Raw genomic sequence first — 11,742 nt, forward strand, 5'->3', positions numbered from 1 at the left:
GTGGGTGGGGGTGTGAAGTCAAACTGCTGCAATAGCAGCACCCAAGTGACCTTCCCAGGGCTCAAGCCTGGGCATTGTTTATGGAGGTCTTTGGCTAACCAGACAACAATACTCCCCTCTCGGCCTCACTGGTGCGGTCCAAAGGAAAGCAGAGCATTACTTTTGACGCTTGCTTGGCTGCAGGAGTTGCCAGGAGGAGACGTACAACATGCCATCCAACCATCTTAGGGACTCCACTCCAGATTTGTGTAGGGTTTACTCCTTAGCTTTTTCTTCTTCTGAAGAAATCCCGCAAGGAAGTGGAGGTTTAGGACCAGAGTTTTCCTTCTCCTAGATGGGCTACCTTCCCAGGCTGACAAGCCCCCATCTGCCCCTCACCTCTCTGCAGCACATGCAGAAACCGCCTTCTTGGCCAATGGACCCACTATTGACTCATCTGCTCAACCCACTGGGACCTGTCTTAGCATCCAGGGGAAGTCCCTAAGTCAATGAGAGTTTGAGACCTATCGGCTACCCTTATCTGGCTTAGCCGGCTAGCCAAGCCGTTCTTGGGATGTGTACACAGTCACATGCTGACAGCTTCTAGGAGCCACAAGGGGGAGCTGCTTGTAGGGGGGACAAAAGGTGGGCAAACTACCCCTGAAGGAGCATGACATGTCCCCTACTAGAGGTGCTTACCTCTCTCCTAACACCCCATACAACCCTGGGGAAAAAGATACAGGCACCAATCTCTTTCTAGTGGAAGCAAAAACAGTATGACAGGCTTGGGGGAACAGATTAGGAACTCTCTCTTCCTGTGTTGCACTTCTCCTTCAGATGGCAGTATCGGTGACGGTATCCTATCAAAACAACACGAAACAGTCTCTGAAAGGAATCGTGGAACTGCATTTAGCATGCGACTCTCTTTCTGAGCAGGTTTTTGGAAACCTCAAGAGGGCAGTAGCAGCTTATGCTACAATTTCACTTCAGATCCAAATGGTATCCATGACCGGTGCAATTCTCTTGGAGCTGGTAAAGTCAGCTCTGATTATACTGAAATCTATTATTTCTAGGCTCTGTATCTGGCATCTTAATGTTAAAATGTAATTGTCCTTTCCTGCTTTTTGTACTTGGCAAGTCAAAATGACACTTCGAGCGGCTGCATATGAAAGGGCGTTGGTTTTTTTTTTTTTTAAGTAAGTTGTCATCTTTGAGTAGACTTCCCAGAAATAATTCTACAATCCACTGGTATTGAAGGGAATCATAAAGCATCATTTTTAAAAAGATTGCATTGCACGAAAGATAATCAATGCATGTGTTCTGAGTGTCAAATGCTGTAATGAATCAGCAAACATAGATATGGATTTTCTGCTTTATTTCTGCCTTTCATACAGGTGCTTTGCTTGTCTAAGATGCCCTTTAGATTAAAGGCTTTCTGGATCTGCCTAGCCTCTGGTCCTGGATACAAACTGCTTTCGTCTCCCTGATGGGGGATTCTTGCCTGGGAAACTGAAATGGTTCCTAAACTCTTTTACCCACGTGAAAATTGTTCAGGGTCTTGGCAGACTGCTTTAAAAAAAATCTTTCTCTTGTAGCAGCTGTAATGTGCTGTGCTAGGCGCTGTAGGATTTTTAATTGTATTTTTACAAACATGCTACAGATCACATGAAGAAAACCTGCAAATCACTGGTGCTCCGTGACCCAAAGTTGGGAACCCCTATACTAGGGGATGGGCAGTGGAATCTACTAATAGATCTTTGGGTGATTTGTGTGATTGGCTTCTCATTCCCAATTGTTTAACAGAATCGAAAACAAAATGGGGCTTTTTTTTCCTGTGCTTAAAGAACAGTTACCAGGCAGCCAATCCCATAATCTTAGACACACCAACACTCTTTCCTCCCCGCAGGATGCCAGTTGGGACTAGGGAATGAAAGACCTATGGATCACATGCATATTTGTGGATTATTCACACACATTCTTCAGGGGCATGACATTTCATTAAGGAGAAATGGCTAACATTCTTGCACTCAAGGGAGTATAAGAAAGAAACCCAGAACCAGCCCTAAGTATTTATTTGATATAACCCCCCCCCTTTTTAAATAAAGCCTAGAAATAGGGAGTGGGAAAGTTCAACCAATGTTTTCCTCATATGTTCCCCTTATACTATCTATTGCGATTGGGTCAGGAGGGCAGAAAGCGATCAAAAACAAACAAATACATGTGTACGGTGCAGCTCCTATCATAATTAAAGTCATGGTCAATGTTTTCGGGGGACCCTCGTTCAACCTCTTGCTGTTTAGAAAACTGTCTATATTTAGTATCTTAATAAATCAAATTTTAATAAATACCAAATAAACCCATATCCATCTGAACATCTGTGGATTTATTTGGTGTCGCATAGCATATGAATTGCATTCAAAATTCTTTAATACCAGGAGGTGACTTTCTAGAATGGGAAGCTGATATATTATAACCTTTATTTGACTTGACACAGTATTTCTAGAAACGTTAATCAAATCAAGAGCAGTGGTATCAGAAAATTTATTAGGAAATTTAAAAAAGTTTACAACATTAATAATGTCCTGAACTTTACTTGAGGAATTTGTTCAGGTAGATTTGGCTTGGGTTTGGGGGCTTGGACGAACCCACAGAGCAATGCACAAGAGGGAGGAGAGAGGGGACTATTTCATTTAGCAAGCTGAAACAACATATATCGTAGTGCAACACTAGGGTTGCCATATTTCAAAGAGTAAAAACCAGGACACCCTAAAAGTTGCTGAGCTCCAGTTGTTGAGCTTAACAAAGTTGTTAAGATCCAGGAATCCAAGACGATGCACCACCTTTTGGAAATTCTCTCCTGGACATCAATTCTACCTTTGAAATCCCTGTAATGTCTGGACAAATCCGGACGTATGACAGCCTTATAAACGCTGAATTCCACCCTATCTTTTCTGCAGTCTACGTTAGTTCTCTTCTTGTTTCCTAGGTAAACAACATTTCCAGAGCCTAGGGTGCCACACTATTTTAAGGTTACATGGAACTAGGTGTTAGGCACAACACCCAGGATGTAGATTGCCTTGCCTGCGTGTAGCAACAATGCCATGCTCATGAAAGCTGTGAAGGAGTTGTACTTTGCTGTCCTGAACTGAGTGTATGGTCCTTATTTGCCTAGACTCTTGCAGGGGAGGCATTTTTTCCCTTTCTCTTCATTTGTGGGATTATAAGGTTAACTTGCCAACAAAGGTCCGTATAGTTAAAGCTATGGTTTTCCCAGTAGTGATGAATGGAAGTGAGAGCTGGACCATAAAGAAGGCTGATTGCCGAAGAATTGATGCTTTTGAATTATGGTGCTGGAGGAGACTCTTGAGAGTCCTATGGACTGCAAGAAGATCAAACCTATCCATTCTGAAGGAAATCAGCCCTGAGTGCTCACTGGAAGGACAGATCCTGAAGCTGAGACTCCAATACTTTGGCCACCTCATGAGAACAGAAGACTCCCTGGAAAAGACCCTGATGTTGGGAAAGATGGAGGGCACAAGGAGAAGGGGACGACAGAGGACGAGATGGCTGGATAGTGTTTTCAAAGCTACCAGCATGAGTTTGACCAAACTGCAGAAGGCAGTGGAAGATAGGAGTGCCTGACATGCTCTGGTCCAGGGGGTCACGAAGAGTCGGACACGACTAAACGACTAAACAACAACAACAAGGTTAACTTGGAAACCTTGAGGCTCAACTATGAAGGCAGTGAAAACTTCATTGCAGATAAGGAGTTTGGCATGTTTCTGGCTTTATTGCAGAGATTAATGCACATCAATTGTATGGAAAAACATTTTAGAAGCCGGAGTGTTTTTTTTTTTAATGTGTGGGTCTCCATAGTGGTTATTTGGGAGGGATACAAATATTATTTGATATGCTGTGCTTATTATTTGGCCAACAAGTATGCGCTTGAGATGGTGGAAGAAGTTATGAACATTTTGCTAGTTCTGTATCGCACTAAAATTGGAACAAGCTATTATAGTACTTTACGAAGAGCAGCAAACTGAAATAAAACAATGGCATGGAACAAATCAAACCTATGGCAATGGAGGAAAAAAAAGTTAAATCTGATCAAGGCAAAACCAGCCTTAATTATATTAAGCCTTAATTTGCATCTCATTTCCCAGGAAGATCATTCGCAGTGGCACCAGAGCAGTTGGGGTTTCATAATCTAGTAATCATATGTACAGATAACAGGGCTACAAATTAGAATAAGAAATCACAGGCTGGAGAAGATGGGAACATTGAAACAATAACACCGAGAAAGTATTGCAGCAGGAGCCTGCCTCAAGGCAAGATAATTAGGAACAGATTTGAAGCTTATTTACATTGGTGAAAAGTTGAACTGAGAGTGATCATTCTGAAACCCACAGAGCCATACTGCATGCAGAACACATGACACCAGTGAAGTTATTCATGATGTTTCTTCGGAGTTCCACTTGTCACCCTCTTTCAATTCTCAAGTGATTGAAGAAATACGAAGCAAACTAGTGCGACCAAGGTCATGGGAAGGAATGCTGGGATTATTGTTCAGATCCAAAGGTTCATCAGAGCAAACTGTATTTTATGGGGATTTGTTTAATTTAAAAAGTAGGACACATCTACTTAATACACCTCCAGCCATTTTAGTGGAAGAAGATATACCATCATGAGGTAGTTGTAAGTTGGCAACCACCTAATAGGAAACATGCACTGAGGCAGAGCCACAAATGAACTCTGGGGTGGAAAATGGAATTTCTGAATGAAGTTTATTTGCATATATTATGCCCCACAGAGGACCTTAAGGTCCATAAATAACAACACCCTAGAGGTCCCAGGCCCTAAGGAAGTTAGATTAGCCTCAACCAGAGCCAGGGCGTTTTCAACACTGACTCCGGCCCGGTGGAACGCTCTGCCTCATGAGACCAGGGCCCTGCAGGATCTGATTTCTTTCCACAGGGCCTGTAAGACAGAGTTGTTCCGCCCCGCCTTTGGCTTAGAATCAATTTGATTCCCTCCCCACTTTTCTTTTTTTCCTTTCTCCTCCTGTGATGAGGCTGCATTTTAATGTTTTAATTGTTTTAATGTTGTATTTTAATCTTGTTTTTTAAGTTGTATTTCAATCAACTTGTTTTTATTATTGGTTGTTAGCCGCCCTGAGCCCAGTCTTGGCTGGGGAGGGCGGGGTATAAATAAATTATTATTATTATTATTATTATTATTATTATTATTGAGAGGGGACAGCAAAACTTCATCTTTTGCAAGTGCTGCACAACCTCCTCTGTTGAAATGAAATTGCAGGTGGGCAGCGTGTGAGCATCAGAGCTCTTGGAAATCATTGTCAAGGTGCATATAGGTTTCTTAAAATTTTCAGTACGTAGCACATCTGATATAAAGAATCAGAGCAAAAAATTGTGTGCTTGCATACTGAAGCTTTACAGAGCAACTCTAACTACAGGACGCTGGTGTAACTGAAGCTGGCGCAAGTTATCCCTATTCCAAATACTTTTCAGGAGCCACTGTGAGGGTCTACTGCCAACTGAAATGGCAGGTGAGAATGGGCCCAGGTTTTGAGGATTGGGCCCTAGGTCCCATGACCAAGCAGACCATGGCTGGGAATAGGCAATTAACTCTGGCATATCTCCAGGTCAGCTGGGGTGAGGGATTTTTTTATGCTGGTGTTGCTCTAGGTGAATGCCCAAGACCTGCTGAATCCAAATCTTGATCCTAGTGGATCTTGAAGTTGGATTGCACTAGAGCTGACCTAATCAATGCAGTGGAAATGAAGGTGGTTTTTTCCACCTCCAGTTTTAAAAAAACAAGAGCGGGTATATTGTTTAAGCATAAGTGAAATGGTTGGAGGAGACGGGTTTGGTGTGCAGAAGATTACAGCCAAAGGTGTTGAGGCTCAGGGTGGCAATTATTTATAGAGTTGCAATACAATCAAGGGGTCACAAAATACTTGACTTCTGTGTTTAGTAATGCTGTAAAACCATCTCCAGCGCAATAATATGACACATAAGTGACACATAAGTTAAGTGACTGAATGTATTTTTGCAACATCATAAAATCCTTTGATCTTTTCAGCCTGTTAATTTTACCATATTGGAGAAAGTCCCATTACTTTCTCTGAGAAGTGGTTCCTTAGTCACACTATCGTAGCATCCTGTTCCTTCAATAATATCTTCATGTATTTTTTTCTCATTGCTTAATTAAAAAATAATAATCAATTTTTAATGTGCTGTGTTTGTTACGATTATGAGTACAACGCAGCTGCAAACTGCCAGCTTGTCTACATCACATGATGTGGCTAGTCCTGGGAAAGAATCTTCCAGGCAGTTCACGGAATACACAAGGCTTTGTTCTGTGTGTAATTTGAGACCTTCCTGTTGCGTATGTGAAGGAAGTCTGAGTCACTTGCTTGGAGAAGACTGAACTGTTCGGACATGTTTTCTGTAGAGCTGTAAAGTCAGAAATAAACAAGATGTAAAAAGCCTTTTGGACTATCTTCTTTCCCCTGCTGGTATGCAAGGGAGAAGGGGGTGTGCATCTTCCACGCTGGGAGATGTCGCCTATCAAGATCTTCCTGGACTGCCGGGGCGTGGACAGCCAGAGAGGATCACCGGTAAACAAGCTCCTGGAGCTGGGAGAGGAGCCAGCCTCTCCCGGGGGGGGGGGGGGTAGTTTTCCAACAGTGTTAACATGTGCAAAATGTTCATAGATCAATATTTATGGTTTTTGTTTTTTTAAAAGTAAAAGCTAAAACCAATAGTCTGCTTATACCCTCTCAGCCTGGTAAGTACAGTTAAGTCCACTGAAATCAATGAACTCAGGTGTACCTAACTGCACAGGAAGAGACTGTATACAATATTTTTTCTATATTTCTGTGTTTCTGAGCATTTCTTTAGAGTTTGGGAGCTGGATCCAGGTTAATATAGTTAAACCCAGTGGCGTAGCGTGGGGGGTGCAGGGGGGGCCGGCCGCACCGGGCGCAACATCTGGGGGTTAGGGTTAGGGAGCGCAAATTACTTGCCTTGCCCCGGGTGCTGACAACCCACGCTACGCCACTGGTTAAACCCCATTGATTTCAATGAGAAATAAGCACAACCAAGTTATCTTGATTCAAGTTAAGTCTGCAGTATTGTATTTTTCCATCATGTCTGTGAAGAAGTCAGTGTAAAAATAAATAAATGGGACAGTTTATATGCTGAAGCTGTCTTTATGAGAAACTATGTTAAGTTTCTTTTGTCAGTAGGAGCAACTTTACCTTGCAAAAAGCACGGAGGTTATATCTCACCTGGGGATACAATGTAAATCCAACGGAACTGCACTGTAATATGCACCTCTTTGACACAAGTTCCTCTATTCATTTCAATTTTGGCCCTTAAGCAGTTGTAGAAATTCAGCGTATTCAAAGACTGGATATTTTTGGAATGCTTCCACTAAGGAAGTGGCTGTGGATTGAATTGGGTCCGGTGCTAAAACTACTGTAAGTGTTGGTTGGGAATTTATTCCATGCTACAGCTTCAGCGCTAAGCTGATAAGGCATGAGGGCAGAGAAGCTTTCCTGAACAAGGCCCAATTATCATTTTGTGGGACCTGGGCCAAACATGGAACTTTGCCCCTTCTCCCACACACTCCCACGGGTGGCCCAAGACATTTGCAGCACATGGCAAACCCACTCCCATCTTGCTACAACATCATAGTAACATACCCTCCAACATTTCTCGATGAAAATAGGGACGCCCCATTCCATAATAATACTTTTACTATTTATACTCCACACATCTTACTGGGTTGCCTCAGCCACTCTGGGCAGCTTCCAACATATATAAAAGCATAATAAAACATTAAACATTGAACAAAACTTCTCTATACAGGATTGCCTTCAGACGGCTCAGGGGTCGGATAGGTCCATACTCTTCAACATTTCTCCAGTGAAAATAGGGACACCCTAAGGAAAAGTGAGGGATGCGGGTGGTGCTGTGGGTTAAACCACAGAGCCTAGGACTTGCTGATCAGAAGGTTGGCGGTTCGAATCCCCACAACGGGGTGAGCTCCCGTTGCTCAGTCCCTGCTCCTGCCAACCTAGCAGTTCTAAAGCATGTCAGAGTACAAGTAGATAAATAGGTACCACTCCGGCAGGAAGGTAAATGGCATTTCCGTGCGCTGCTCTGGTTTGCCAGAAGTGGCTTAGTCATGCTGGCCACATGACCCGGAAGCTGTACGCGCAGCTCCCTTGGCCAATAAAGCGAGATGAGCGCCGCAACCCCAGAGTCGGTCACGACTGGACCTAATGGTCAGGGGTCCCTTCACCTTTACCTTTAAAGAAAAGTGGGACATTCTAGGATCAAATCAGAAACTGGGATGGCTTCTTTAAATCAGGGACATCCCTGGAAAACAGGGATACTTGGAGGGTCTGCAGTAACCCAAGTTTGGTTACTAGGGATGGATGGATGGATGGATGGATGGATGGATGGATGGATCGATCAATCAATCAATCAATCAATCAATCAATCAATCAATCTTTTTCAGTCCCATATCAGTTTTGTTACCCTCCAAGTGATCTGTGTTTTGCCCTGCAGAGTTTTTAAAGTGAAAGAAAAAAAAAACACCTTAAAAAACCACCCACTTTTACAAAAAGAGTACAGTATAGTACTTACAAGGTGGTCTGAGGGCTGCCTCTTTCTTTAAGCACCCTAAGCTGCTTAGAAGAGCTTCATGGCTATGCAGTTTTTACAAAGCCCTTTTGAAATGCATTCAGAAAGTGGCCGCGCATCATAATGTGAAGCCTCTCCCAGGGAAATTGTATGGGGAAAAGATGGCTGCTGTGTTGTCTTCAGCTGCTCATGTCTTCCGCCTTTCAGCTTGGACATTTCTTTCCCCCAAACAGTTAGACTATGTGAAGATACTCCCTAAATTACTTTGGGTTATTTCAAAGCACATGTTGCATCCCCACCACACGAATGCCAGTGATTTATAGATGTGTTTCTTTTTAAATGTAAAAGCTGGGATTCCAATCATTGTTGCTTAGGTGACCCAATTCTTCAAGAGACTGTAAGATATTTAATGATGCATTGGATGATCACAGTCACCAAGACGTTTATAAATCCACTAATGCAAGGCTTTCTCTCCATAAGGCCAAAATGTTGATTAGGCACTAGTAACGTGAGCAGGTTTGTTTTTGTAAATCAAATGCCTTTCTATTCTAGACTTTGTCCATGAAGGCAGTTGCCTCTTTCGTCATGGAACGGAGAGACAGAGTCCTTTTGCCACTGGGATTACATTGTTGGTTCCTCCTTTTTGGAGTAAACTGCAGAATATTTACAAAACGCCTCCAGCTTCCTGAGGTATGAATAAATACCAAGTAATTTATTCTTGCTTAATAACAGAATTGAACTAGCTACAAATCTACAGGGTTGGAGCTGCCTGCCTTTATGTCAGCTTATCAGCGTTGGGCAGCTTGCTTTTTACACAAATGCCATCTTGCTGGCCCATTAGAGGAAATTGCTGCCCAAACTCCGCCTGCTTTTTCTTCTTCTTTTTTTACTAGTTAGTAAATGAAGAGCTGGGCTTTTGTCTTTCCTCTCTCTTTTCTTTAGGAGTGTTAATCATGGCATATTGGCAGTGCTGTCTTTAGCATATGCGCCACCGGGGTGCAAAGATCTGCCCAGCGCCCCCAAATTTAGTTTAGCCCCCAAATTAACTTTTATTATGCTTATGTCAGACACAACGCTTACGCCTTATCTCTTGTTTACGAAAGAAGGGAGGAAAAAGAAAAAAACTTTTTTATTTGCTCATTTATTTATAACACACTTACCTCATGAGAAGAGAAGACTCCCTGGAAAAGACCCTGATGTTGGGAAAGATGGAGGGCACAAGGAGAAGGGGACAACAGAGGATGAGATGGTTGGACAGTGTTCTCGAAGATACAAACATGAGTTTGACCAAACTGCAGGAGGCAGTGGAAGACAGGAGGGCCTGGTGTGCTCTGCTCCATGGGGTCACGAAGAGTCGGACACGACTAAATGACTAAACGACAACAACAATACTTAAGTATACAACACCACCACATTTAAACTTATAAGTATTGTTTAGGCACCTACTTAGGAGAAACATCAGTCGTGTCAAGGGTGCTGCTGACCCTGCTGCCGCATAGCAGCGCAACTCAATACAATACGTAACATAATATTTAGATGTAAGAGTTAATTTTGCGTGCATGATGCCGTTGAGAATGACAAGCACCATCATTGAGTCAAGCACCGCCATTGTGAATGACAATCGCTGCCGCTGGGACAGTACATCTTTGGTAAATGAGCACACAAAGTCGACAGTCCTTTAGTGAAACAGTAGGTATACATTTTGGTAATACCTAGGTATATATGTATTTTGTTTTTCTAGCTTGATCAAAATTATTTATTATTTCATAACAGGTAGATAGTTAAGAGCTTAGGCGGCTTCAGTGCTGGGTGCTGGACGCCCTCCAGAATTCGGCGCCTGGGTGCCCCACACCCCTTGCACCCCTGGGTAAAGACGGCCCTGCATACTGGTATCCAGGCTATGGTTACCTGCCTTTCCTGCTACTTCTCTTGGTTCATTCTACAACAAATGGGAAAACAGCTATTAAGAAGAAGAAGAAGAGTTTGGATTTGATATCCCGCCTTTCACTCCCTTTAAGGAGTCTCAAAGCGGCTAACATTCTCCTTTCCCTTCCTCCCCCACAACAAACACTCTGTGAGGTGAGTGGGGCTGAGAGACTTCAGAGAAGTGTGACTGGCCCAAGGTCACCCAGCAGCTGCATGTGGAGGAGCGGAGACGCGAACCCGGTTCACCAGATTACGAGACTACCGCTCTTAACCACTACACCACAATAGCACCGTGTTCAAGGTTTGTGCAATCAGTTTTGTGAAGCTCTGACATCCTTCTCTCACTCTAGTTTTCCAGTGGAGATCTTTGGCTCCTGATGAAGCACAGGACCTTGAAACGAACTGGGGGAAAAGGGCTTCAGATTTGTCTTTGGTTCCCAGGCTCTGTGGTGGTGGTGGTGGGGAGTCATAAGGGAAAAACAACCTTTCATACATAAGTTTTCTTTTTCATTTGATAAATTAAAATTGTTCGTAGTGGCAGGTTTTGGCGGATATTGTCTTCAGAATATGCTCTTCCTTTTCAGCGTATTAGTTGCTTGTTATTTAAAAGGTCTTCAGGAGGCTTATATTCACAAACATAAAAATAAATACATTATACCATTAAAATTCATACAAAACACCCATCTGCCCATCTAACTATCTGCTACACTGGGATAGCTCTGTTGGTAGAGCTCTTAATCTCAGGATAGTGGGTTGGGCAAAATATTCCTGCATTGTAGGGGGCTGGACTAGATGGCCCTTGTGGTCTCTTCCATCTCTACGATTCTATGTCTATGATTTATCTATCCATACAACGCCTCTCCCCAGTAACAGCCACAGGAAGCTTTGGAAGCACACTAATAGCAGAACAAAAGCAGCTCAGTCCATCAAAAGCCTACAGAGAAAAAGGTAAGTCTTTACCTGGTGCTGAAATACTGACAGCAAAGGTGCCAGGCAGACCTTGCTGGGGAGATTCCACTTATGGGGATCCACAAGGCTCTCTCCCTTGTCATCACCCTCTGAGCCTCCCTCAGATAAGGGACCTGGGGAAGGGCCTCAAATGAAGATCTAAGGACCCAAGAAGAGAGTTCCAGAAGATACTGGGGTCCTGAACCATCAAGAA

General features: G+C 43.2%; 1 long non-coding RNA gene across 1 annotated transcript; it reads left to right on the plus strand.

Annotated features, from left to right (window-relative positions):
* Positions 1-6,424: 6,424 nt before the first annotated feature.
* Positions 6,425-11,106, plus strand: LOC310710527. Its single transcript, XR_014528113.1, has 3 exons — positions 6,425-6,619; positions 9,207-9,344; positions 10,931-11,106. It is a non-coding gene; the product is annotated as an uncharacterized lncRNA (long non-coding RNA).
* The last annotated feature ends 636 nt before the right edge of the window (positions 11,107-11,742 follow it).

This window comes from Podarcis liolepis (genome assembly GCF_965112155.1).
Source record: "Podarcis liolepis genome assembly, chromosome: 1".
Lineage (NCBI taxonomy): Eukaryota > Metazoa > Chordata > Lepidosauria > Squamata > Lacertidae > Podarcis > Podarcis liolepis.